At 40.9% G+C, this 27,828-nt stretch overlaps 2 protein-coding genes across 20 annotated transcripts in view; one reads left to right on the top strand and one right to left on the bottom strand.

Moving 5' to 3' along the window:
• Positions 1–27,828, bottom strand: part of SYTL2 (synaptotagmin like 2) — a 153,470-nt gene that overhangs the window by 121,886 nt on the left and 3,756 nt on the right. For 10 of the 17 annotated variants that reach the window (XM_058687594.1, XM_058687582.1, XM_058687593.1 and 7 more), the window contains exons 3-6: positions 26,107–26,241; positions 17,572–17,667; positions 13,288–13,344; positions 11,875–12,072 (exon numbers count right to left, since the gene is read on the bottom strand). The gene's annotated coding sequence lies outside the window, so the exon portion shown is untranslated. Of the gene's footprint in view, positions 1–11,874; positions 12,076–13,287; positions 13,345–16,215; positions 16,276–17,571; positions 17,668–21,175; positions 21,404–26,106; positions 26,938–27,828 lie in introns of those variants that run through there. The other 7 variants (XM_058687589.1, XM_058687587.1, XM_058687584.1 and 4 more) reach the window with 7 other exon arrangements.
• CCDC83 (coiled-coil domain containing 83) overlaps positions 10,460–27,828 on the top strand; it is a 68,093-nt gene continuing 50,724 nt past the window's right edge. For all 3 annotated transcript variants that reach the window (XM_058687615.1, XM_058687612.1, XM_058687610.1), the window contains exons 1-2: positions 10,460–10,478; positions 24,111–24,198. The gene's annotated coding sequence lies outside the window, so the exon portion shown is untranslated. The remainder of the gene's footprint in view (positions 10,479–24,110; positions 24,199–27,828) is intronic.

The following is a 27,828-nucleotide window of genomic DNA, read 5'->3' as shown; positions in this document are numbered from 1 at the left end:
TGATGGTGATGGCTGCAGAACAGCTACTTAATGACACAGAACTGCATATTTAGAAATGCATAAATATTTATTTTAAAAATTAAGCAAATTTTATGTTATGAATATTTTATAACAATAAAACACTAGAAGAGGGGCACCTGGGTGGCTCAGACAGCTAAGCGTCCGACTTCAGCTTAGGTCATGATCTCACAGGTCGTGAGTTCAGGCCCCGCACTGGGCTCTGTGCTGATAGCTCAGAGCCTGGAGCCTGCTTCAGATTAAGGGTCTCCCTCTCTCTCTGCCCCTCCCCCACCCATGCTCTGTCTCTGTCTCTCAAAAATAAATAAATGTTAAAAAAAAATTTTAAAAGAGTAGAAGACCACCTTGTTTTATTAATATGAGATTCCCTGTAGTAGAAGGCTACTTATAACGTAATTCATGACCTTTTTTGTTTCACCTTGTCTTTTTGAAATTTACTTCACCTTCACACATTTGCTGTGGCAGAAAAGATACTGATCTGTAGGGAGTCATACCAACCTTTTGTAAAAAAATCCAAAATGGGTTGGGGCGCCTGGGTGGCTCAGTCGGTTAAGTGTCTGACTTCTGCTCAGGTCATGATCTCACGGTTTGTGGGTTCGGGCCCCATGTCGGGCTCTGTGCTGACAGTTCAGAGCCTGGAGCCTGCTTCAGATTCTGTGTCTTGCTCTACCTCTGCCCATTCCCTGCTCACACTCTGTCTCTTTCTCAAAAATAAACAAACATTTAAAAAGTTTTTTTAAAAATCCAAAATGGGGTTGAGATAGGGGGTGATAAGGTAAATCCTAGTAGAGTACTAGAGCTCCTATTAACCAAGTGTCTCTTACCTGCCAGTATTGACTACATGCTTTTTCCTATTATTTCATGTAATTGTGAGAGCAGCTATGGGTAACAGATGAGAAACTGAGTTACATGAAGGTTAGGTTACTTGCCCAGGGCCACACAACCAAACATCTTCCCAAAGGGCTGACAAAACTCTGGAGCTGACTTCCCAGGAGGTAGTAGAATCTCCCTTCAAGTTGCAGTGATCTGGGTTATGCAGTTGGACTAAAGCAGGAAAATTTCCTCAAGTATTCCTTCAAATTCTACTTCCTCTGTGCTGTAATTACTGTTGCCTTCTCTCTACAGAATCATTGTGTCCTATGTGCCTAGACCTGTGCTGTCCAAAATGGTAGCCACTAGCCATATGTGGCTATTGAACACTAGAAATGTGGCTAGTCTAGGGGCGCCTGCCCGGGTAGCTCAGTCAGTTAAGCATCTGAATCTTGGTTTGGGCCCAGGTCACAATCTCACCATCATGAGATTGAGCCCCACATCGGGCTCTGCACTAGGCATGGAGCCTGCTTAAGATTCTCTCTCTCCCTCTCCCTATGCCCTTCCCCAGCACATGCATGCACGCTGTCTTGTTTTCTCAAAAAAAAAAAAAAAAAAAAAGTACTGAAAAAAATGCTTAAGAGAAATGTGGCTAGTCTGGATTGAGATGTACTCTGAGTGTAAAACACCCACTTAAAAAAAAAAGTAAAATATCTCATCAACAATTTTTGTATTGATTATATGTTGAAAGATAATATTTTGGACATACTGAATTAAGTACAGTATATTATCAAAATTAGTTTTATCTAGGGGTACCTGGGTGGTTGATTATCCAACTTTGGCTCAGGTCATGATCTCCTTCCAGGGTTCAAGCCTTATGTTGGGCTTTGTGCTGACAGCTCAGAGCCTGCTTCAGATTCTCTGTCTCCCTCCCTCTTGGCCCCTCCACAGCTCACACTCTCTTTGTCTCAAAAATAAATAAACATTTTTTAAAAATGTTTTAATTAGGGGAGCCTGGGTGGTTCAGTCAGTTGAGCGACCGACTTCAGCTCAGGTCATGATCTCACAGTCTGTGAGTTTGAGCCCTGTGTCGGGCTCTGTACTGACAGCTCAGAGCCTGGAGCCTGCTTTGGATTCTGATTCTCTCTCTCTCTCTGTCCCTCCTCCGCTCATGCTCTGTCTCTCTCTCTTTCTCAAAAATAAATAAACATTAAAAAATTTTTTTTTAATTTTAAAAATGTTTTAATTAGTTTCATCTGTTTCTTTTTACTTTTTTCAGTGCAGCTACTAGAAAATTTTAAATTAAATATGTAGCTCTCATTATTCTACTGGATAAGTCTGTTCAAGGTTGCCTGGGTCACTTTCTCTACCTCACTTTCCCCCTTGAAAGAAGGGGCATATTACTTTTGAGTTATTACATACAGAATAGGAGACACATATTGATAGAACTTGCCTTTCTGTTCATTACTTTGCTTTCAAAGCACAATAATTACAAAATGTTGTCATTACTACTGCCTGGCATTTTTATCCCCTATTCCTTTCCAAGTACAGATGAATCTTGATTAATCATACACTTCAAGAATGGAATGTCTGGTAAAAATAAAACACAATCTTGTTCTATCCCTTGTTTATTCAGTTATTCATTCATGTATTCATTTCATATTACAAATATTTATTGAATGACACATTATGTACATGATATACGGCTATGAGAAATTCAGAGATGAACCAGATAATGTCTGCTGTTGATGCTCTTTCAAAAAGATATTAGTTTATTTCCTGGTTTTTAATAGTGAATATCTCAGGCAGCATGATATAATGAAAAAGCCCTGGCCCAGGGGACATAAGACCCAAGATCTAGTCCTGCTTTTATGAGTTATGTGAAATGAGCAGGTCTTTTTAGATCTAACTCATCTACAAAATTAAAAAGGATAAAACTATCCACTTTGCCAATTGCAAAAATAAAATTATAGAAATGATAATCTACAAATTGCTATTTCTTATTTATTAAAAGACATTGTAGTAGAAGTCAGAATATTTGGCTTCTCTTCTGGACCCAACTAACAAAATGCTCTGTGGCTTTAACCTCTCAGGACTTGGTGTCCTTACCTCTAAAATTAAGAGGTAACGGGCACCTGGCTGGCTCAGTCGGAAAAGCATGTGACTCTTGATCTCAGGGTCATGAGTTCAAGTTCCACATTGGGTGCAGAGATTACTAAAAAATGGTAAATAATCTTAAAAAATAAAGTTATGAGATTAGACTGCATATATTGCAAGATCTCTTCCAGCCCCAAATTTCAGGTTTTAGGAGTTTATGATTTTTAAAGTAATCATTCCCTGCAGATCAGCATTTCAATTTACTAGAGTCATAATTATATCAGTTTTCTAGCCATAGATCTTAAAAGACCTGAATGTATGAAACAGAAGCTTCTCTGGAAATTGTGCTTATTTACTTGCAGAAGAACCTCTGTATTAGCTTATTTTACAGGGCATTTTACCATCTGCATCTTTTTTATTATTATTTTTTTTAATATTTCTTTAGTTTTGAGAGACAGAGAGAGAACATGAGTGGGGGAGGAGCAGAGAGAGAGGGAGACAGAGAATCTGAATCAGGCTCCAGGCTCCGAGCTGTCAGCACAGAGCCCGACATGGGGCTCCAACTCACAGACAGTGAGATCATGACCTGAGCCAAAGTTGGATGCTTAACCAACTGAGCCACCCAGGTGCCCCTGCCCTCTGCATCTTTAAAAACCAAACAGAAGAGAAAAAATTGTAAAGAAATAAAAACAACAATTTCCGTTATCTATTGGTATGTAGCAAACCACTCTAAAACAGTGGCTAAAACAACAATTTCTTATTTTTCATGATTCTCTGGGTTGGGTGGTTCTGCTGCTACTCACTCACTGATGACGGTTTCTTATGCTGCTGCATTCAGCTGAGTGCTCAGCTGAGGCTGTAACATCGAAGGTGGCAGCTCATTCTCCAGGGCTGCCCTCCACATGGCCTCTCCTCATTCAGTAATCTAAGCCCAAACTTCTTACATGGCAGCTGAAGCCCCATTACAAGAGGCAAGCCCCAATGTGTAAATATTTGCATCAAGCTGGCTAACCATCCTTTGCCCAAAGCAAGTTTTGTGGCTAAGTCCAGAGTCAACATGGGGGAGCCTGAGGATCCTAGAAGCATGTTTCATTGAGGACCACCAGTGTGATAGTCTACCACCACCACTTCCATCCAACTGAGTTCTAACTAACAGAGATCTTACTCCTGTTTCTCGTATGCATGCATATATCATTCCATTCTTTACTTATGTGCTTTGTGCATACTTCCCTTTCTGAATATGTCACGCTCCACTTTTTTTTTAAGTTTATTTATTTACTTTGAGAGAGACAGTGCGCGAACAGGGGAGGGGCAGAGAAAGAAGGAAAGAGAATGAATCCAAAGCAGGCTCTGCACTGTCAGCATGGAGTGCCATGCTGGGCTGGAACTCATGAACCATGACATCAGGACCAAAATCAAGAGCCAGACACTTAACTGAGTGAGCCACCCAGATGCCCCTATCATACTCCACATTAATTACCAGTTTATATTTCAATTTTCCATCACCGAAATTGAATACTTGTGAATAAGGGAAGAGAAAGCATCTTAGCCCTTTCTGAATGTTGAGCATCTATCACAGCTCCACATAGGAGGCATTTAATCAGTAACAGACTTGAATGACACAGACCTAAAATCTTTGGAACTTCACCCAGTGCCAAAGGTAGAGCATCTCACTTCAGACTACACCAGGGCAAGGATTCTTAACCTAGGCTCCTTATTTCCACTAACTTATATCTGCAATTTATCATCTCTTTCAATTATAAATGTAAGCAATAACCACAGTAGTGTTATCGGTAGGTGAGTGAGTTTACCACCAATGGAAACCCCAAATGTTTCATATCACAATACAGATGACTTGTTGTAAATACTGTAAATATTACAATTTTTACAATATTTTAAAAAATAATTTGAACAATCCATTTTTTTTGCATTTCAAATAGCCTTTCTTTTTATTTATTTATTTTTCAATATATGAAATTTATTGTCAAATTGGTTTCCATACAACACCCAGTGCTCATCCCAAAAGGTGCCCTCCTCAATACCCATCACCCACCCTCCCCTCCCTCCCACCCCCCATCAACCCTCAGTTTGTTCTCAGTTTTTAACAGTCTCCTATGCTTTGGCTCTCTCCCACTCTAACCTCTTTTTTTTTTTAATTTTTTTCCTTCCCCTCCCCCATGGGTTTCTGTTAAGTTTCTCAGGATCCACATAAGAGTGAAACCATATGGTATCTGTCTTTCTCTGTATGGCTTATTTCACTTAGCATCACACTCTCCAGTTCCATCCACGTTGCTACAAAAGGCCACGTAGTATGAACAATCCATTTTAATATAATTAGTTTTCTTTGGAGTCCTAGGTATTTTATTTTATTCAATTTAGAAATATTTTCTGAGGAGTACAGGGTCTTCACCATGCTGCCCAGGCTACCTGTTACAAAGAAAAGGTGAAGAACCCCTAACCAGACATTTAATAGTCAGACAATGGGAGATATTTCATACCCTTAGGAAGACCCCCTCTTCCTCACCTCTAGAGCCATATCAACATTACCTTGTTCAAAAAGCATATTCTCAAACTCTACCATAGACCTTCTAAATCAGAAAATCTGGGGGTGGAGCCCAGTAATCTGTTTCTACAAGCCTTGTAGGTAATTCTGATGCAGGCTAGAATTTGAGAACCATTGAACCAGGGAAAACAGGAGTGAACTGACACTGAACCATATACAAGGGTAGCTGGAAACCATTTAATGAATCAATGAGTATAGATAAATATTGGCATATATCTCCTACTTCCTCAGCACTGGGGAAAGGACTATAGGAAAATGCTTTATATATTCATTTCAGGGATTATAGTGTAGATATACAGATATATTTTAAAAACTTTAGTCTCTACATTTAAGATTAGTACACTTTATGTATATTACATGTCAATTTTAAAAATAGCTACACAGAAGTGTGTAATACATAATTCCCGCCTTTGAGGAACTTTCCATTCATTTTAGGAGTCTATTTATTCAATCATTTCTTGAGGACCAGATAGTGTGCTAGATGGTTATGGATATAACAGTGAAATGAGCCAGGCATGAAATCTGTCCTCATGAAGCATACATTCTAGTGGAAGAATCAGAAAAATAAAACAGTGGTAATGTCCATCATAATTATGAATAATATGTAGCACCAAATAATTACCGTATTTCATTGATCTTAAGACAAACTTTTTTACAGCTTAATCTTCCTGAAATAAGTATGTGTCTTACATTCTGTGGGTGCCGGTTTTATTAGAAGCGTTTTTCTAACAGTACGTAAAATAATGGTGCATCTTCAGTTGATGGCTTCATAGATTTTGTGAAATTTGATAAATTCTAAACTATTGAGTATCACACAAGTTCAGGGATATGGAGATCTATAAGCATTCCAAGAGTCAAAAGGCCTTCAAGGGTAAGGTGATACCTGAACCAGGTTGAAGAAAAAGTAGGATTTTTAAGAGGGGAAGAAGAACAGGAGCATCTAGAGGTGAAACACCCAAAGGGAAGGAGAAACTGACTGAGAGGCACAGGCCTGGGTGGGACAGAGCAGGAGGTGTTAGGAACCAAGGGAGCTGAGTGACTAATAACTTGAAATCAGATTATAAAAGCCTTAGAAAATTTAGCAAATGATGCAGTTAAAAAATAAGGAGCAATGAAAGATCTCTGAGCAGAAGAATGAAAGGTTAAGTCCAAACTGATATTTGGAATGGACTCAGCATCAGGTGATTTTATATATATATAAATATATATATATATATATATATATATATATATATATATATGAGATAGATATAGATATATATATATATATCTCATACATTTATTTATTTATGTATTTATTTATTTCCAATTTTTGGTCACCACTGTTTGAGAAGGAAGGAGACATACTGACTTAGTACTCAGAGGCTATGAGCTCCTGGCACAGCCATGGCAAATACAATAGTACTATATACACATGAGCACGTGGCAGAGACGAATGAACCAACACCCACCCACTCCCCCAGACCTGGTGGGAGAGCACACCCACTGAGTGTTATTGCTTTCCAGTTGCCAGACCCGAATGACTGTGCTAGATCACAATAGGCACCAGAGCCAGGCATGCCGGCACTGAGCTGCTGACCATTGCCCCCTCCCCACTTGGGCCTCATGGAGAGAGCCCACTGTTCAAAGACTCGTCTTCTTTTTGAACAAGTCTCACTGTCACCCCAAATTCATCATTTAATCCTCACCACATCCATGTGAGGTAGGTGTTACCATTCTCATTTTACAAGTAAGGAAACTAGGGACTGGAGGTGAAGCGATTTGCCCAATGTCACAGTTAGTAAATAGCAGAGTTGAGATTCACACCCTCTTCTGTCTCCTCTCAAAGTCTGCTCTTTGAACTTGTATTCTCTATGAGTCTCAGTCCTAACCAGACTGCCAGATCAATGGTTTCCTTTTGAGCCCCCCCCCCACATCCCTCCCCCCCAGTTACAGAGTCTGGAATTAGCACTAAGATAGCCCGGGTTTGGTGTGCACCCATGTGTCCACCAAATTAGGCTTGTCCTTAACCCTTTATTAGGGACATGCTTGCCTTTCTGTAAGACTGGAACTTACCTGAACTCTTTGCTTTGCACTTTAGTTACTCTGCCACACAGAGAGCCCACCCTGAATCCCTGACTCCTTCACCTTCTCCTGCCAGTCTCTTCTTCCCAATTGTGGTCCTGATCCAAACTAGATAAATTCTGCACCCCCAACTTCGTTGGCCTGCCTGGTTCTGAGCAATACCCCTATGTGAAAATTGCTGCTGCTATGCCCCAATCCCTGAGATCCAAGTTGTCAGTTGGTCAGTGGGTGTCTAAGGCTCCAACCTAGAAACTAGAGCTAGGCTCAGATTGAGGTAGAGCTGGCCCATAGCTTGGGATGTAGAGGTAAGAAGGAATCTAGGGAGAGAAAGTAGGAAGGAAGGCAAGGAGCAGAACCAATACCCAGGCCCAAAAGCATCAATCCAGAGGAACCAGGCAGAGAGGGGCAACCAGCCAAAAGGGAAGAAGGCTATAACCAGAGCCAACATTAAGGAGCAAGTGGGTGGAGAAGGGAGGACAGAGGTGAAAGAGGCGCTAACTTCCCAAGCACTTGAATGTAGGGCAGGTCTTCTTACAGGATCTGTAAGTACAGCGAGATCGGGCAGGGTCACTAAGCTGGTCCAGACCTGGAACTGACTTCCTTCTGGCTCTAAGCCCTCGAGAACTATCAGGGATTGCTGTCTGGGTGCTGTGATCGCCATCCAGTCCAACCCCAGCATCCTTCCTCGCTCCACCCACATTCATTCATTTACTTATTCAATTAACAAACATTTAAGCTCCATGCAGGTGAAAATGTTGTCTATCTTCTTCATCACTTTTTAAAGTTTATTTAGTTTGAGAGAGAGAGAAAGAGAGAGAGTGTGCGTGTGCTTGTGCACACACACATGCCTGAGCACAAGTAGGGGAGGGGCAGAGAAAGAGAGAAAGAATCCCTAGCAGGCTCAAAGCCCAGTGAGGAGCCTATTGAGAGCTCAGTCTCACGACTGTGAGATCACGACTTGAGCCAAAATCACGAGGCAGATACCTAACCGACTGAGCCACCCAGACACCCCTCCTCTTCAACATTTGAAGGCCTAAAATCCAGAACAATTTTTGGCACACAGTAAGCACTAGATATTTGTTAGTTGAATGATTGAATAACTGCTGAATGATCAGAAAATATGTAGTGTCCTAGAGTATACTCCAAATTGTGGCAGTAACCTTAAGTAGAATTCCAAGCACATGTTGTCTGCTGGTATTCACCAATAAGAAAATAGGCTATAAGCTGTCAGCATGTATAGTTTTTAATCAGACATATCCTATACTAAGATCATTTAAAATTTTCTGACAAGAAATGGCATGCAGATTTTAGAGAAGGTAAAAATACACTTAAGTCAGGTTTTAGAACATTAAAATTTTATTTTTTCTTTTTATTAAATTTCCAAACTAATCTTTGGTCAATATTATCAATACTACTAAGCATTTGCCAGTGGTTTCAAAAGAATTTGCAACAAAGAATGCCTGAACATTGCCAATAATTACACAGTCAACATCATAGGTAAAAAATGATGGCATTTGATCACAAAATTTCCTTTGGAGTCCCCAAAGGAAAATATTGATGCAAAGGTTTGAGATTTTACTTTGGATTACTTCTTAGGGCACTAGATCAAGTAACACTCAAAAGTTTTCAAGATGCATGTAAACTCTTCATGCTGACTACAGGATGCTGTGGTTAGTTAGGCTGAAGCTCTCTATCTGCCATCTGAATACTCAGAGTAAACAAAAAAGGACTCTGGGACTTGCACAGAAACCATGGTAAACCCTGAGGGGGATTTGAACTTTGAATTAAAGGAAACCGCAAGCTACCACACTGTTGACCGTGAACATGTTTACATTTTGTATGACTGGGGACAAGGGCAGATGGAGTTTGGATGACTTACAGAGATGCTGCCTGAGGTGTGGTTAAAGTTGTCTCACAGTGTCGGGAAGAGGACCCAGCTACACGCAGTCAGAGGGTCAGAAGGTCCATGACAAACTTGAGCTTGGGTCGGGCAGGAATTGCCATCTGCTGGGTATGTGGGTGGAGGGAAGGAATACTTAAAACAAGTAACAGATGTCACTTAAAATGATATAGGGCCTACAGAAGATTGCCTAAAGTCTGGTTTATGATCATCAAAAGTGTCAGTCTGAGCATGGAATGGTTTACAAAATTCTGGTAGAGATTTTTCACCTAAAGTCATAGTGTCTTGGGGTAGAATGGATTACATTGAGTAACAGTGAAAACGTTGCTTTGGTCAGTGAAAACTGTCAATGACACATTTCAATTCCTAATTCTTGCTAAATTCTGCCACTCTAAGTAAGATGAAACAGTTGAAGCAATAGCAAATACTTCCCTTCCCCCTGCACTGGGTAATTACATGGGAGTAAATGAGCCAATAAGAAGTAAGCTCCTTGCTTAAAGTTGGCCCTAAGAAGGGCAGGTGGGGAGGGAGTGGGGAACCCTAGGAGAAATCAAAGCTATGACGACAGGCCAGGACTTCTGTGGTCTATGTAACATCCATCCTATGCAGACAACTCCCCAGACTCTACCCCACTCTTTATGCTGTCCCCAGAGCCTCAGCAGAGCCTGGAAGAGCAGAGACTGTGTTTGGGATGAGTCAAATCATGAGCTCTACTAGCTGCCACATCCATCCCTAGGGAAAGGACGCCTGGCCCATTAGGAATACCGCCCTGGGCTTAAGAGGTTGGAGAATGAAGTTTGCATAAATTAGTGCCACTTCCTTCTTTCTCCACTGTGCCTATTATGTAGCTTATTTACTTTAGGAAGTGCCTGATGCCTGGTATGAAACTTCAAAGAATCATGAGGGGTGAGCTATAGAGGAAAGGAAACATTCTAGTTCCTAGAAGCTATTTTGCAACATGGAATGATGTTTTGTTTCCAGGCAACTGGACTATCTGTAGCAGAATCCCAACTAGGAGATGGACAGGTAAGGAGGAACTGGAAAGAGCTGGATACAGGATCACTAGCCAAGCTGGAGGGGGAAGGAGGGAGGGACGGGAAGGGGTTGGAGCAGGGCTCAGCTTAAGTAAGCCAGAATGCCAGAAACTAAAGTGTTAGGCAAGGAAACTGAAGCAGAGGCCCAGCTGTATGGATTCTGGCAACATAAGAGCATTAAGGAAGAGATGCTTGAGATATCCCAGAAAGTATGAAGGCTCAGAGCCAGAGATGTGAGCTGGAATCCGGGCTGTCATTTCCCATCAGCACAACTTTGACAAGCTTCTTAACTTCTTTAAGGCTCAGTTTCCTCATGTAGAATACAGAAATAATACTAATCCAATAGGGATGTTGTGAGAATTAAGCTTTATAAAGTATATAGGTCCCAAATATATAGGCTTAAAAAAAATTATTTTTAATGTTTTATTTATTTTTGAAGAAGAGAGAGACAGAGCATAAGTGGGGGAAGAGCAGAGAGAGAGCGAGACACAAAATCCAAAGAAGGCTCCAGGCTCTGAGCTGTCAGCACAGAGCCCAACACGGGGCTCGAACCCACAAACTGTGAGACCTGAGCCAAAGTCAGACACTCAACTGACTGAGTCACCCAAGTGCCCCTCAAACATATAGGCTTCTAAACTATTAGTTTGTCAGCTCCTTGAAAGCAAAGAAGGGATCTTATCAGTGCAGCAATGACCATGAAGACAGAGAAAGCGTTTAATACATGTTTGCTAATAAATGGGGAAAAAATTGCATTATAGACCCTATCTCCAGGTGAAGTTGAAGTTGATAGTCTACACAGTCTCATGTTACTACTCAAAGTGAAGTTCATGAACTATTAACATGATTTGGGAACTTCTTAAGAGATGCAGGATCCCACCCCACCCCAGACCCAAATATCAGAATATGACCTGATCCCCAGGTGATCTGTCTGCATGTTAAACTTCGAGAAGCACTGCTCAGTCACGATTGACTGAATGAGGAGGCCTGAGTCTCCTGGTGGACGGCTTCTGGTGGCTCTATCCGGGAGGGGACGGGAATGGCAGGAGCTCTCAGGGAATATCCAAACTGATTCCTTAAATTGTGACCATGGTCTCTCAGGGTATGAGCAGATGGCCAGGCTGCTCTGCATCAGAGGAGCTGGGACCCCAATCTGGCCAGGCAGGGATAGCATACTGATTCCATAGATGTGTGAGCAAAGGATGAGTTTCAGAGCCTCAGCCTGGACTCGAAGGCAATATCTACAGGTCAAGGAGGCAAGAAGCCAAGCCCAGGGGACTCGGGTGAGGGTGAATGAGAAGCTAAAATGAGTTATGCTGCTCTGGAGCACCAAAGTCTAGAGAATAAGAGTTTGGAAGAAAAAGAAAGCAGACGATTCAACCAGTACTTACGGTGCCACTTATGAGTAAGACAGGGAGTGAGTTCTCATTTTAGGAGAGGTTGGTCCTCATTCTCAGGCTGACATTCTTTCCCGTGTAGGTAGATGTGTCTTTATAGCTGTGTGGGTGTAGTCTGAGGGGGACTCAGCATTACAACGCACTTGTTCCTTGTGAAGCCAGATAAAAGGCTTGCTGGAAGGTTCCTCTGTCCTGCTGACATAAAGAGACATCAGTCAAGCTGGGAAAGTGGAAATTTCAGGGACTGTTTTTGAAAGTTCTGTAAAAAAAAATGAACAGGAAGTCCCAGAACTTTTGCCCACACCATAATCCTATATTTTCAGTAAAGAATGGGCCACTCCTCTAGAGGCAATATGTCCACACCCCTAGGAACCCAGATGGCATTCTCTCAGGGGGCACAGCACAGGTGCCAGAGCTGGAGGGGACTTGGTAGTTTTCAATCATTTTTAAATCATGGAACTCTATTTCCTAACACTGTTGGATGCTCAACACTTGAACTGGATATTAGTGAATCTACTCTTACTGAAGAGAAACTGAGGACCAGAGCCATTCCCTTCTACCCCCTACACTCCAAGGCCCTCTGAGGCTCCTAGGTAGAACCCCCTTGTTTCCCAAAGGCAGTTTGAGAAGGATTTCTCTATACCAGTCCCACTGATGAATGAGGAAGATGAGGCCCATGCAGACAAGATCTTCCTTGACTTGGCACAGGCTCATCTCACTACCCAAGTGACTCCCTACAGTTTGGCCATTGTGGACTTTCTTCAGTCTTCAGAACATTCCATGTTCTCTCTTCTGGGCCTTTCTACATGCTATTCTCTCTGCTTGAAACACTCTGCTCCTCTCCATGCCTCCTTGTCTTCCCACCCCACTCCTGCCTGCTGGACTCCTCAGTAACCTCTGGATCTCAACAAAGGCCTATTTGCTCTGTTCAAAGGCCTATTTGCAACTGAGGCACAGTTGCCAGCTCAAAGGTGTGAGATTGCTGACTGCCCCTCCACCCAAATATGGGGTGATTGTGAGCAAATCCTTGTCCAGTCCACGTTGATTCCATCTCAGGGAGTTCTAACTGATGTACAACAATGTGAGGTGAAGATCCAAGTAATGGGGAAAATGTGAAGGAAATGCAAAGTGAGACACACTTAGAAGATGTTGGTAGGTCCATGTGACAGCGGCCTTCAAAGTGGTCATACAGAGTTATTGGCAGATATCTGTTTCTTATAATGACAGTTTTCAGAGATCATCCTGACCTGCTACCCTGAGAGTTTGGAAGACAAGAGGTCTTCAATATGACTACCTTCTAACCCCAGTAACTATATTTGACATCACTAGTAGATAATCTTGCAAAAGTTCCACAAGAAATTATTGAAGACTTCACCAATGACAAAATACAGACACAAAACATGCTACCTGGTATATCTCAGGCATTTCTGTGGTGGATGCATGAATCTCTCCTGAAACACCCATCTGACAATCAATCAATCAATAAATAAACAAACAAACAAACAAATAAATCTGAAGTAATGTTGCACTAAAATTGTTCTAAACATGCAAGGAGCTACAAATGCTAAGTCAACATATTCCAAAATTGGCTCACCCCATTAGTATGTGGGCAGTAAATTGTTAAAAAAAAAAAACTAATTATCTTTTTAGATAGTATTACCCCAAACATTATTTTTACAAGCTTTGTAGAGTAAGTCAACAGGTTAAGTCAAGTCTCTGCTTAAGCTTCATTTTATTTAAAGTGACACTTCCTGGTAAACAGGTTTTAATTAAAAAGGAAAATTACATTTGCATCCCTGGAAGATAAAGGAGAAACTACAGACTATTTCACTATCTATTTCAGACTATTCTGACTATAGTCAGACTATTTCACTCTCTGTTTCTACTTATCTTTGGCACCAGTTACAAAGGAAAACTACCTGGAAGGATAATTTCCCCCACAAAAATCCCTTCCAATTAGACAGGACTTAGCAACTTATAAAGTATATTCATATACGTGATTTCATTTGATCCTGTCAACGGCCCTGAATGGCACATATAACAAGAATTAGAGTTAACTTCATATCATAAATGAGGATGCCATGGGTGCTACGTGACTTGCTCATGGTCACCCTGATGGTAGGCAATCAGCCAGGCTTTGAATACAAGGTCTGTGATCACAGCTCTATCTCAGAGCTGTCATCATCAGGTAAACTGTGGTTAAGTCAGCCTGATGTCTTAGATCATATTATAGAGGGCCCAGGAAGGGTCTTCAAGTTGCTGTGGTTCTCAAACTATACCTCTTAGAATCCCAAAGGTCCCTAGTGATGCTTAGGAAGCCACCATAGGGAACATGAGAAGACCGGATACTGGGCTAATATCCCAATCAAGGATCTCCGTTTTCATGTCTCATATACTGATGTTTCAAGTAAAATTTCTTTGGAAGAAAGTATTCCACTGCTTAGAAAAAAACATTTGAAACTCCAATATACTAGTCCAAACTTGTCATTTTGCATATTGGAAAAGACCCATAAAGATCACATAATTTGTCCATTTTCACACCCAACTTAGATTGGAAACCACACCCAGTTGATGACCCTGTGATTGGGATAAGAGTTAAGTCTCTCAGTACAGTGTTTTGTCTCCATCTGAAGACAAAACCTGAGTGTGTATCAGGATCGCCTACAGGGCTTGTCACAGATTTCTGGGTCCCATGTCCAGAGGTTCTGATTTAATAGGGTTGGGGTGGAGCCTGGGAATTTGCATTCTCAACAGATTCCAGATGACACTAATGCTGCTGGACCACCAGTCTACAGAGTACAAAACAACTGAAAAGTCTATTGAATTGACCAGCAAATTGTGCATTTCCTCAATTTTATTTCACTCTGGAAAAGCAGTAAAGGAAAATTTCTCCTTCAGAATTTATAAACCCATTGCTTTAACCATGTCAGTATACATTCCTCAACACCTAGTGTTGATATGCTATCACATCAAGATCCCAAACCCTCCATGTAGCAGATAACATGTCCCAGTTCATACTCCCTCATCCAACCTCTGAGTTCACTGGCATCTACAGTGGGCAGTTTCCATGCACACAGCCAGCTTTCTATCTCAATGGATGGCATATCGTTGGTGTCTCTGAGGACTTTCTTTAGCCAACAAGAGCTTGCTTACTCCGTGTGTGTGTGTGTGTGTGTGTGTGTGTGTGTGTGTGTGTAATTAATGTCCCCATTTTCCAGGGCACCCTTCAAACAATGAAGACATGAATCTGCAGATAAACACTCCAGGTTCCCTATCTCTCGGTGGGATTATTTTTTTAAGTTTATTTATTTTGAGAAGCGGGGGAGGGGTGTAGGCAGAAAGAGGGAGAGAGAGAAACCCAAGCAAGCTCCCACCATCAGTGCAGAGACTGACATGGGGCTCACTCTCATGAACCATGAGATCATGACCTGAGCTGAAATCAAGAGTCTGACGCTTAACTGTCTGAGCCACCCAGGTGCCCCTCGATGGAATAATTTTGAAGCTTGTTCAAATGACTCCTCAGAGGGTCCCCAGTGAGATTGTGCCCCCGTTTCACACAGCAGTAACTCACTTATTCATCACCCTTTGTTGGCATTTCTCCCTTTCTATCCACCTTCCCCACTCCCTCACTTGTGCTTCCTGAGATCACTTCCTAAATAAACTACCTGCATTCCACGTTCTTGTTTCAGGGTCTGCTTTTGGGAAAAAACAAACCAAGACACTCTATCTCATAAGTTGTTCACCAAATTCACAGAAGCATCACTTCCCAGCTGACTCACACCTGTTCTTGCTCACCTTTCATATCTCATATCTCACCATTAACACCAACTTAGGGTGCACAAGATGGGTGTTAAATAAGTGAAACAATTGTTGCTGCCCTAACAGCAGCAGAAATAGAGACTGTTGAATGTGTGAATATGATTCACTGACTGTACACTTAAGTAGTCACTCTTCAAAAAGAGGCCCAAGTTCATCAGTCATATTTGTGAAGGATGCCAGCTTTAAAAAAAATTGGCATTGGGGCACCTGAGTGGTTCAGTTGGTTAAGTGTCCGACTTCGACCTAGGTCATGATTTCACTATTCCCAAGTTCGAGCCCCACGTCAGGCTCTGTACTGACAGCTCAGAGCCTGAAGCCTGCTTCAGATTCTGTGTCTCCCTCTGTCTCTCTGCCCCTCCCCGACTCACACTCTGTCTCTCAAAAATAAATAAACATTATGCATATTTTTCAGGGCATCACTATAAATATAAATATTTTTAAAACTATCAATTCTGAAATGGAGAGAAGTTTCCTTTTGTACTGTTAAAGCAAGATTAACTTTCAGCTAATATTTACATTTGAGGAGTGGAGTTTCAGCAGTGAAGGCATTGACGTTTGTCAAACTGTCGTGCAAATCTCAATGAAAAAGAAAAAAAAAGAACTATGTCAGAAGCAATTAAATTGTCCTCAAATTGAAGCCAAAGAATAGATACAGATCCTTTGGTTAAAAAAACAATTAAATGAATCAAACTTCATCCTAAATAATAGAGCTATTACATGTATTTCATTCCACTTGTTATTGATGGCTTAATTTTTTTCTTTATTGAAAAAATAGTCTTATTGTGGGATAACTGACATATAATGAACTGTACATATTTAAAGTGTACAACTTAATAAATTTTGACATATATATGCACCCAGGAAACCACCATGTGCACTTATTTTTTAAAGCAATATTCTCAAGTTTAAGTCTATATTATTTTAAAATCCAATTTCTGGAATAATGCATTAATTATCATATTGATGCAGTGATTCCTTGTGGGCTAAAAGTTCTTTAAATTACTCCCTATTTCAAATGGCTATATATGAGTATGCTCAAAAAACTGGTTGGCCCAATTCCCAAGAACTTAGACATAGCTGGCTAATAATAATAAAAGCTACCACTCATTAAGGATCTGTCATTGCCAGGGGCTATTTTGTAGCTCTTTAAATATATCAGTTGTAACCCTCACAACAATTCCATGAGGTAAATGTTACTAATGCTATTTTACAAGTGAGCAACTGAGACTTAGAGACATTTAAGGGGTATGACATGACAGATCTGGGAACTATATTCCCTCCATTATATAATATTCCCAAAAATGTTAATTTGCTTTTTATAAAGTTTATTTATTTTGAGAGTGAGAGCACAAGCATGAGCAGGGGAGTAGCAGAGAGAGGGAGAGAGAGAATCCCAAGCAGACTCCACCCTGACAGCATGGAGCCTGATGCAGGACTCAATTCCATGACTGTGAGATAATGACCTAAGCTGAAATTTAGACTCAGATGTTTAACCGACTGAGCCACTCGGGTGTCCCTTATTTCTTATTTATTGAACAAATATGCCCTGGACCCTAAGTTAATGTTGAAGATACAGCAGTGAAAGTAATTGATACGAAATTTCTTCAGTGATGAAGAAATTTACTATTTCAATGAAATACAGTTGCACAAATAATTGATTACAATTGCTATTAATGCCTACGGGAGAAGTACAAGGTGCTGTAAGAGCATGAAAGGGGACCTGATCTAGTTTGGGGGCAGGCAGTCAGAGGAGGCATTCATAGGGAAATAATCCTTAAGCTAAGACCCAACAAATTAGTGGATCTATAATTTTTTAAGTAGGAGAGGTGACATAATCAGATTTGCAAGACTATTTAAGGGAAAGCCACTTACCTGGTAGCAGGCAGTACAGGAGGAAAAATGTCTTCCTTGAGAATTGCAAACTGCAAGCTCAACCCTCGGGCAGGGTTGGAACCAGAATCTACATGCCTATGTAACACAAGAAAACCTCATCACACCTAAATATTGTTCAGAGTGGTTCTTGGTTAGTTAATGCTCTCAGGCATTTAGGTTAGTAAAAGCAAACTTGCAGGGACAAAAACCAACTTTCAGAAAGTTCACACATAATAAGGTTTCCATGGACATGAACTCACAATGAAAACACCATGAAACAAGCTGCCATGAGCAAGTGTTAGCATAAACAATAAAGTATACCAGAATTAGAACTGCAAAGACTGCAGATATTATTAGAATTATCAGATTGAGAATATAAAATAAGTTTGTTTGATACATTTAAAGAAATAAGAATATCAAAAGTACAATTAAGAAGCAAGATATTTTAAAACTGATCAAATATATTTGAAAAAGAACACAGAACAACTTAAAATTTTATGTGTAGATAGATAGCATTAACCCTTTATCTCTTAAATATATTGCACGTATTTTCCTCCAGGTTTGTTGTTTCTGTTTTAACTGAATTTGTGGTGATACTTGCCACTCATTCCTGAATTTTTTATTCTTTGGAGGTTAAATCTGTGTATCATTTGCCTTTAAGGCTTTTGCAGTTTGTCTCTTGCTTAGAAGGGCTTTTTGTACTTCAAGGTTATTTGAAGAATCTTTATTTTTTTAATGTTTATTAATTCACTTTAATCTGTATTTTATATTAACACAAGAGTCAAATGTTGCTTTTAATAGACTGCATTTGGAAATTCCAGCACTGTTTAGGGGCGCCTGGGTGGCGCAGTCGGTTAAGCGTCCGACTTCAGCCAGGTCACGATCTCGCGGTCCGTGAGTTCGAGCCCCGCGTCGGGCTCTGGGCTGATGGCTCGGAGCCTGGAGCCTGTTTCCGATTCTGTGTCTCCCTCTCTCTCTGCGCCTCCCCCGTTCATGCTCTGTCTCTCTCTGTCCCCAAAAAATAAATAAAAAACGTTTAAAAAAAAAAGAAAAAAAAAAAAAGAAATTCCAGCACTGTTTATTAAATAGAACTTTCTTTCTAACTAATTTGAAATAACACTTTTAACATAAATTAATTTCTTGTTCTAGTCAATAAGAATTTAGTTCTCTTAAAACTTCTGACCTCACTTACTCCCTCCCCCATCGTCCAAATTTTGGGATAAATCATCAGTTGACTACTTATATAACAAAAAAGCATGCAAATATTATACACTGATGAAGAAGGTAATTACTACAATTATGTTTCCTTTCTTGAACTTTTTTTTTTCCAGGAGTTAACTATCCACCTTGTTATTTTGAGTTGCACAGTTTCCTATGAATCTATTCAAATGCTTGATTGGACCTGTCAAACACCTATTGTTATTATTTTCCAGACACTAAAATATATCAAATAATCTTTTTGCTCCACTTTTTTTTCCCCCCTGACAATATCCCCCTCAAACTCTCAAGTTTTCCTACTCCATATGGGCTAATTACTTTCTAGGCCCACAGCACAGCTGTCAGCTAGAATTTCCTTTAGTGCTTTCCTACGCTAGATCCTTCAAATGTCAGTATGTGGAGGTGTTTTCTCTTTAGAGAAACAGCCTCCAGTTTCCTGCCTGGGGGGACATATGCCTGATGGCTCTTTGGAAGAAGGGTCTTTGTGGGAGTAGATCTGAGAAAGAAGGCTGAGGGTACCTTTGTTTATTACTTGAATTTTCCCAGAATCAGCATGTTTCAGTCTCCTGCCATTAACCCAACCCCACCACACCCCTATATGTCTTGTGTCCCTGAGTCTGTCTGGGTCTCTCTGGTTCATTGTCTCCAGAGAACATACTTCCTATCACCTGTGGAGGGTAGTTTCCCTGACTTCAAGGGATAGGGAAGACGCTTTGGCTTCAATATCTGCATAAAAACTTCAACCAATCCTTGCACCTCACTCACCTTTGGTGTACCTGGTACCACCTCAAGTTCTGCATCCTCTATGGGCTCTCAATAGTAGCCTCCTCTGCTGTCAGTTACATTTTGCTCCTCCACTGATTTTCCACCTTTCAAAATTTGCTCACATCTCCTTTCTAATTTTATCAGTCTTTGTGGATTTACACTCCCTCCAACTCTACCCCGCCCCACCTCTTCCTATTTAGTCATGTTTCAGTAGGAGGAGACAAACTCAACTATGTTTAACTAGAAGTCTCTCAACCTCATAGTGCCATATATGTATGTATAGATAGCACTATGAGGTATATAAAACCCCATCCTCAATGAAACAATCACTGATCTGCTTTCCATCACAGTAGATTCATTTGCATTTTCGAGAGTTTTATGTAAGTACAATCATACATATGTATTCTTATTTGTCTGGATTCATCTCTGGATAGATTTGACCTTTATTCAATTCTTTTTTTTTATTTTTTATTTTTTATTTTTTTTAAAAAAAATTTTTTTTCAACGTTTTTTATTTATTTTTGGGACAGAGAGAGACAGAGCATGAACGGGGGAGGGGCAGAGAGAGAGGGAGACACAGAATCGGAAACAGGCTCCAGGCTCCGAGCCATCAGCCCAGAGCCTGACGCGGGGCTCGAACTCACGGACTGCGAGATCGTGACCTGGCTGAAGTCGGGACGCTTAACCGACTGCGCCACCCAGGCGCCCCAACCTTTATTCAATTCTTAAAAACCAGCTTTATTGAGGCATAATTTACATACAAAGTCACTAATTTTATTTACTTTTAATTTATTTAATGCTTATTTTTGAGAGAGAGAGAGAGAGCGCGCTCAGGGGAGGGGCAGAGAGAGAGGGGACTCAGAATCTGAAGCAAGCTCCAGGCTCTGAGCTGTCAGCACAGAGCCCTACATGAGGCTTGAACCCACAAACTGCGAGATCATCACCTGAGCTGAAGTCAGACACTTAACTGACTGACCCACCCAGGTGTCCCCAAAGTCATCAATTTTAAATATAGAGCTTGAGAAGTTTTGATACATGAATATCATCATGTAATCACCACTACAGTCAAGATGCAGAACATGTGAAAAGGAATATTTAAATATTTGCTTAAACTTAAGCAAAGTTTTAAGGGAAACAATTTCTTAGTTTCAGAGAAAGTCATGTGCTGTATGCACACAACATTCAGGCATCATTCCATGGACACAAAAATCAGTGCCATTTTACCTCCCTTTTCAAGTTACACAGTTGTGAGAACTTGCACTCTTGATTATTTATAGGGAACCTTTGTGATGACTTATAACTTTTTTTTTTTTTTACAAATACCCCTTTGGTGTCTTAGGAAATAACTTCAAAGATTAACAGAAGAGGGCTTGTAAGGGAGTTCGATTAAAACCTAAACTGTATTTGCATACTGTATATACTTTGATTCATTCACTGCTGTGATTCATCTGTCTCCAACCAGGCTACTGGCCCCATAAGAAAGTGTCACACAGCTCACAAGTTTCTGTTCAGCCATGTTGTCTCAGTGCTCTTTGCTCCTATCTTGTGTCCCAGCCTCCAGCCTCTCCCCATTCCACTCCCACCTAGGTATCACTGTTCATTAATATTTCTGAAGTCTTACTTTTATGGCAGGGCACCTTCCATACTTCCCAGTGCTCACAGGAGTAGGTCTGAGTTCCGTAATGCTGCCTTCAACTTCGTGTGCTCCACCTTATTTATGTTCAAACTGTGGGGAGCTGGGAGCCATTTCCAGAGAGTCATGTGGCTGAGCCCGGTTGTTGTTGTGCAGGGTGGGCTGTGTGTGTTTTATCCTTTCCAAACCCAGCACAACATGTGGAATGGCCTGGGTCTAGAAAAAAGGTGTTAGGATTTGTTGCAAAAGAATAAAAATTTACACCTTAAGCTTTATTTAAAAAGCACAGTAAAGCTTTTAATTAGCTACTGTAAAGAGAGTTCAGTAATTTATGTGAATATAGAGATTTAGGTGTCACAATAACTTAGAGGTTTTATGCTCCATGTGTAATTTATTTGTCAGATACAGAGCATGACATGCCTTACTTACTTTCTGGTTTGTTTTTTTTTTAAGTTTATTTTTTTGAGCGAGAGAGAGACCAGGGGAGGGGAAGAAAGAGAAGGAGAAAGAATCCCAAGCAGGCTCCACACTGCCAGTGCAGAGCCCGACATGGGGCTTGAACTCACGAACCATGAGATCATGAGCCGAGCCAAAACCAAGAGCCGGACACTTAACTGACTGAGCCACCCAGGTGCCCCCTGGGTTACTTTCTGAAAAGCATCATCATTTATTTATTTATCCAAACATTCATTAAATATCTCTTGAGCAACTATTACTTGTCAAGCTCTGTGCTAGGCATTGCCAATACATTTGTGAAGCAGAGAGATCTTGTCTATAGCCTTACAGAGCTAGCACATTGGCTGAATGAGTCATGATAAGAATAAGCAGAGCTACGGATGGAAAGTAAACTGGGGGCTGTGGAGGCCACTACTGCCCTGCTCACATCCCCTCAGCACCCACCGGGCAAGCCAAAGGCTTCTTCCTGCAAGAGACTCTCAGGCTGAGTAAGGCTTCTCTGGCCCACAGCAGGCAGGAGCATGCTCGGCCCTAGTATGGTGCAGGCCGTCAGTGCCAAGGAATCAGTGCCCTCAGGAGCGGTCCTCAACCCATGGTGAATAAGACTTGAGAGTTAACTACGCAGTTCCCTCACCCTCTGGGTGTTCTATACTATCTAAGCCTGGGCTGCCATAACAAAATGCCATAGACTGCGTGGCTTAGACAACGGAAATGTATTTTCTCACAGTTCTGGAGGCTGGATGGCTGAGATCAGGGTGCCAGCATGGGTGGTTTCTGGTGAAACCTCTCTTCCTGGCTTGTGGATGACCACTTTATCACTGCGTGTTCACGTGACCTCTTCTTTGTGTGCTCTCTCACGAAGAGAAAGAAAGACCTCAGGGGAGCTCCTTGGTGTTACTTCTTAGAAATACACTAATGCTACTGCATCAAGGCCCCACCCTTATGATCTCATTATAGGCCCTCCTTAATTTTTAATTATCTCCTTATTGTCCCTATCTCCAAATATAGGCATATTGAGGATGAAGGCTTCAACATATGGATTTGGGGGAACACAATTCAGGCTATGGTGTATACTGTCTCCCAGAGTTCCCCAGTGAGACTGAGCCCCAGTCACTCATCTCCCATGAATCCATTCATTAAGGCACTCTGAATAGCCTTCTTTTTCTTCCTTCCCCATTCCTCTATCTTCCTACCACAGCTTCCTGAGATTACCCCCCACATAAACCACTTGCACTCAATTCCTAGTCTCAGGATTTGTTTTGGGGGGAACCCCACCAATGACTGGAGCATATATCAGGGAACCAGACTTATGCCTAGTGGGCCTGGATCTTAGAAAGTCTTACCAGCTGTGCCAGGTGGGAAGCCATTTAAAGTCTTAAGCCAAAGGAACGAATCTCTGGTAGCATGTGGAGAAAAGATTCAAAGACGTAAGAAGCTGATTCAGGGCAACTAACAGGGAAGCTATTTCTTCAGTCAAGTCAGAAGAAGATTGTGATCAGTACTAGGGAGGAAGCAGTGAAGACAGAGCCTGACATGATGCCTAGTCCATAGTAACTGCTCAACAAATATTTTTGGATGAAAATTAATGAATAGGTTCAATGTACCAAATCACTAGATAGACTGTCAGAACTTGAAGACTCGTTTCATTTGGGATTTGAGGAAAAGGAAAGAGTCAAATCTTCAGGCTTGAACAGCTAGGTGAATGCTGACGCTATTTACTCAATGTGGATCATAGCTTTGAGGATCAGCAAGTTGGAGGGGTAAGAGATAATGTGTTTGGGGCATGATGTGCCTGTGAGACATCTAATTAATGCTGAGTAGGCAGCTGGGTACACAGGTTTGGAGCTGGGTTAGAGATGCATATTTGGGTCCCACCAGATATAGCTGCAAACTGCGTGGAGCAAGCCCTCTCCAACCACATGGGAAATGTGACCCAGAAGAGCTCCACGTTTTCCTATTTTCTGGAATTCTCTCTAAAATAACATTTCAGAAGGAGTATGAGGGAGAACTAATATCCATTGAGAACCTACTATAGGCCAAGAATTGCACTAGGTGTTTAATCTTCAGAACAGCCCTGAGAGGTATGAAATATTATCTCCATTTACAGACGAGGAAATTAAGGTACAGAAAGGAGGTCATTTATCCAAGTTCACAGCTGGTCAGCAGCTTCAGAAAAACTCTAGACTGTCCTAGTCCAAATTTCATGTTTAAAATAAGAATCAACAAAACATGGTTCTGTATCCTATGACTCTTAGTCTCACCAGACTTCACAATGTGCAATTCCCAAAGTCAGGTGCATTCAGTAGTAGAGTCTTTCGATTCCAGGGACCAAAGGTTATTCTCTCTGCAGCCCTCTGTTCAGCTCCTCATCCCTCATTTGAACAACTCTCTTTCCAAGTGGTCCCCCTGCTGGTGACCCTACTGTGGTAAAGCCCCAACTGAAGTCTCTCAATTTCTGTCTCCGCAGATTTGCTTTCTCTGGACATATCATTTAAATGGAAGCATATAATGTGGTCTTTTGCAATGATGTTCTCAGCCAGTGTGCTGAATAAAAAGTAAAATATTTAGTATTTCCTCAACACCATATGTAACATAGAGAGTAACCCAAAACCTCATTATTTTTTTTAATTTTTTTTAATGTTCATTCATTTTTGAAAGACAGAGAGAGACAGACCACAAGCAGGGGTGGGGCAGAGAAAGAGGGGGACACAGACTCTGAAGCAGGCTCCAGGCTCTGAGCTGTCAGCACAGAGCCCAACGTGGGGCTCGAACTCATGAACTGCAAGATCATGATTTGAGCCAAAGTCAGATGCTCAACCAACTGAGCCACCCAGGTGCCCCTTTTTATTTAAAAATATAGCACACCATCTTGGATTTGCTAATACTGATACACAGTAGTGCAAACATTTTTTTTATAGATCTGCATTAAACTTATACATTTATTTGGAAAGATTAATACTGATATTATTCAATGTTATATATTTTCTATTCCTGGTATGATCCAGTCTGTTAAGTCAAAAGTTTTGAGAACTTTAAGAAAACTATTATTTAGGTTTTTAACACATACTATCTGTATCAAACACTTTTTCTGGTGATATTTTTATATGGCACATTTTCCCACAGTCTATTCTCTCTCTCTTTTTTTTAAATGTTTATTTATTTATTTTGAGAGAGTGTGAGAGAGGCACAGAGATAGGGGCAGAGAGAGAAAGAGAGAAAGAGAGTGAGAGCAAGAGTGAGAGAGAGAGAGGATCCCAAGCAGGCTCCATGATGTCAGTGCAGAGCCTGATGTGATCATGATATGAGCCAAAATAAAAAGTCAGACACTTAAGTGACTGAGCCACCCAGGTGCCCCCACAGTCTATTCTAAATCATTGTTTCTAACAGACAGGGAAGCTATTGAATTGCATATTCAAATTTTGGAAAACAGTATGGAGGTTCTTCAAAAGATTAAAAATAGAACTACCACATAATCTAGCAATCCCATTTTGGAATATTTACCCAAAAGAATTGAAATCAGGATGTCAAAGAGGTTATCTACACTCCCATGTTCACTCCAGCATCATCCATAATAACCAAAATATTGAAACAACCTAAATGTCCCTTGATGGATGAATAGAGAAAGAAAACATGGTATAGGGGTGCCTGGGTGGCTCAGTCAGTTAAGCGTCCGACTTCGGCTCACATCATGATTTTGCAGTCCGTGAGTTCGAGCCCCGCGTCGGGCTCTGCTGACAGCTCAGAGCCTGGAGCCTGTTTCAGATTCTGTGTCTCCCTCTCTCTGACCCTCCCCCATTCATGCTCTGTCTCTCTCTGTCTCAAAAATAAATAAACGTTAAAAAAAATTTTTTTAAATAATAAATAAATATTAAAAAAATTAAATTAAATTAAAAAAAAGAAAACATGGTATATTCATACAATGGAATATTATTTAGCTTTAGAAAAAGAAAAAAATCCTGCCACTTGCAACAATAGCCTGTAGGACATTATGCTAAGTGAAATAAGTCAGACACAGAAGGATAAATACTGCATGAATACACTTATATGAGGGATCTAAAATAGTCAAACTCATAGAAGCAGAGAGTAGATTGGTGGTTGCCAAGGGCTTTGGAGAGGGAAAATGGGTAATTGCGGTTCAAAAGGTATAAAGTTTCAGTTATGTCAGATGCATAAATTGGAGAGATCTGCTACTAAATACAGCACCTATGGTTAACAACAATATACACTTAAAATTTTGTGAGAGAGTAGATCTTAGGTTGTGTTTCTTACCACAGTAAAAAAAAAAAAAAAGCAACTGAAAACAATTATACAAACACAGTTCTTAAAAGATGGAAGTCAGAATCCATACTGCCTCATTCTCCAGATGTGAGGTAGTGTCGCTCCCTATGTTCTAATTCTTTTAATATGTTTGTTGGAGGCAAAGTTTCATAGACTACTTCCTGGTGTGGGGGTGAGCATCTCACCTGAGTCATAGAAGGTTCCAGAGATTGGGCAAGATTGAGCCAGAGAGATGAGGTCATTCTTTTTGCCAATCATTGCAATGTTGCAAAAGGCAGAGGCGGTGTCTTGGACAAGAAACTAGACCTAAGTGAGAGGCCCTTAGGCAGAAGAAAGAAGTATGATCAGTGGAGTTCATCCTGGACCATGTCCCCTTCTTGACCTCTCCCAACCCCTTCCCACTGTAGCCAGAGTGAACTTTTGTCACCATGAAAGATGGTTCAGAGGACCTGTGACTACTGGCTAGCTCCTCTCCTTTCTCTGGGAACCTATTCTCTAAGCATTTGTAAATTTCTTTCAGCTCCAAAAAACACATCATTTTCATCTTTACCTCTAGGCCTTTGCCCATACCCATCACTCTGTTCCAGCCCCCTTCACATCCAACCCTCCAAACTGACTAATGCCTGCTCATTGTCAAGTCTCTGTTTAGACCTCATTAGGAATTTTTTCCTGACCCTCAAGACTGGGTTAGGTTTTCCCTTTTCAGGGGCTTTTACCCCTATTCCACAGACCAGCCGAATGTGTTGTGATTGCCTATTAACTTGTCTACTCCTCACTCCCCCTAGACTGAAAGCTTCTTCAGGCAGGGACAGAATCTGCCCAACATCTGAACTCATGAGATACCCTAACTTAGAACTTCCCAATCAACTTGCTCCCAAACTCCTGATCCATAGGCACTGTGAGATAATAAGTGATTGCTGTTGTCCTGAACCATTAAATTTGGAGTAATTTGTTATATGGTAATGGATAACTAATACACTATCAAAACTTAGAAGCTTTAAACAATCGTATCCCAGATTCTGCAGGATAGCAACTGACGACCTCTTGGTGCTTGTGGCATCAACTATGGCACAACTCAGCATTACTCAGCTGGTGGATGGGCCGATTGGGAGGATCCAAGACAGCTTCACTCACATCTTGGGCACTTTTTGGGCTAGAAAGTAGTCTCCGTTGGAATAGATTACCACAGAGCCTACACTTGGCCTCTCCAGAATGGCTGTCTCCAAGTAGATGAACTTTACATGGCAGTTGGCTTCCCTCAGAACAAGTATCCCCAAAGAACCCAGAAGAAGCTGTACTTTTTATGACCTAGCCCTGGAAATAACATAGTCATTTCTACTATATTCTCTTGGTTGAAGCAGTCATAAGACCACCTAGATTCAAGAAGTGACTCCACCTCTTGATGGGAGGAATATCAAAGAATTTATAGCTATTCTTTTAAAAATAAATTAATTATTAAGGTATAATTTATATGCAATAAAATGCACCAATTTAAATATGCAATTTGGCAAGTTTTAACACATGACTATGTATTACCCTGTAACTACCATCACCATCAAGCTACAGAACATTTCCTTCATCCCAAAGTTCCCTTCTGCCTCCTTGCAGTCAATCCCTTTACCCTTCCCTCCTAGTGCCAGGCAACCACTAATCTGCTTTCAGGCTCTTCTAGAATTTTGTGTGACACCATATATGGTTTTTTACAGTTGGCTTTTCACTTAGCTAAATTCTTTTGAGACCCATCATGTTGTTTGTTGCATGAATCAATAGTTCATTTATTTTTTATTGCTAAGTAGTTTCTGTTGTATGTCTATATATGTTTTGTTTTAGCAGTTACCTGTGGATGGACATCTGGGTTGTTTCCAGATTTAGATTATTATGATAAAGCTGTTATGAACATTCATTTT

This window comes from Neofelis nebulosa, chromosome 10 (assembly GCF_028018385.1).
Source record: "Neofelis nebulosa isolate mNeoNeb1 chromosome 10, mNeoNeb1.pri, whole genome shotgun sequence".
Taxonomy (NCBI): domain Eukaryota; kingdom Metazoa; phylum Chordata; class Mammalia; order Carnivora; family Felidae; genus Neofelis; species Neofelis nebulosa.
The sequence above is the reverse complement of the archived record's forward strand: the minus strand, read 5'-3'. Positions and strand labels throughout refer to the sequence as shown.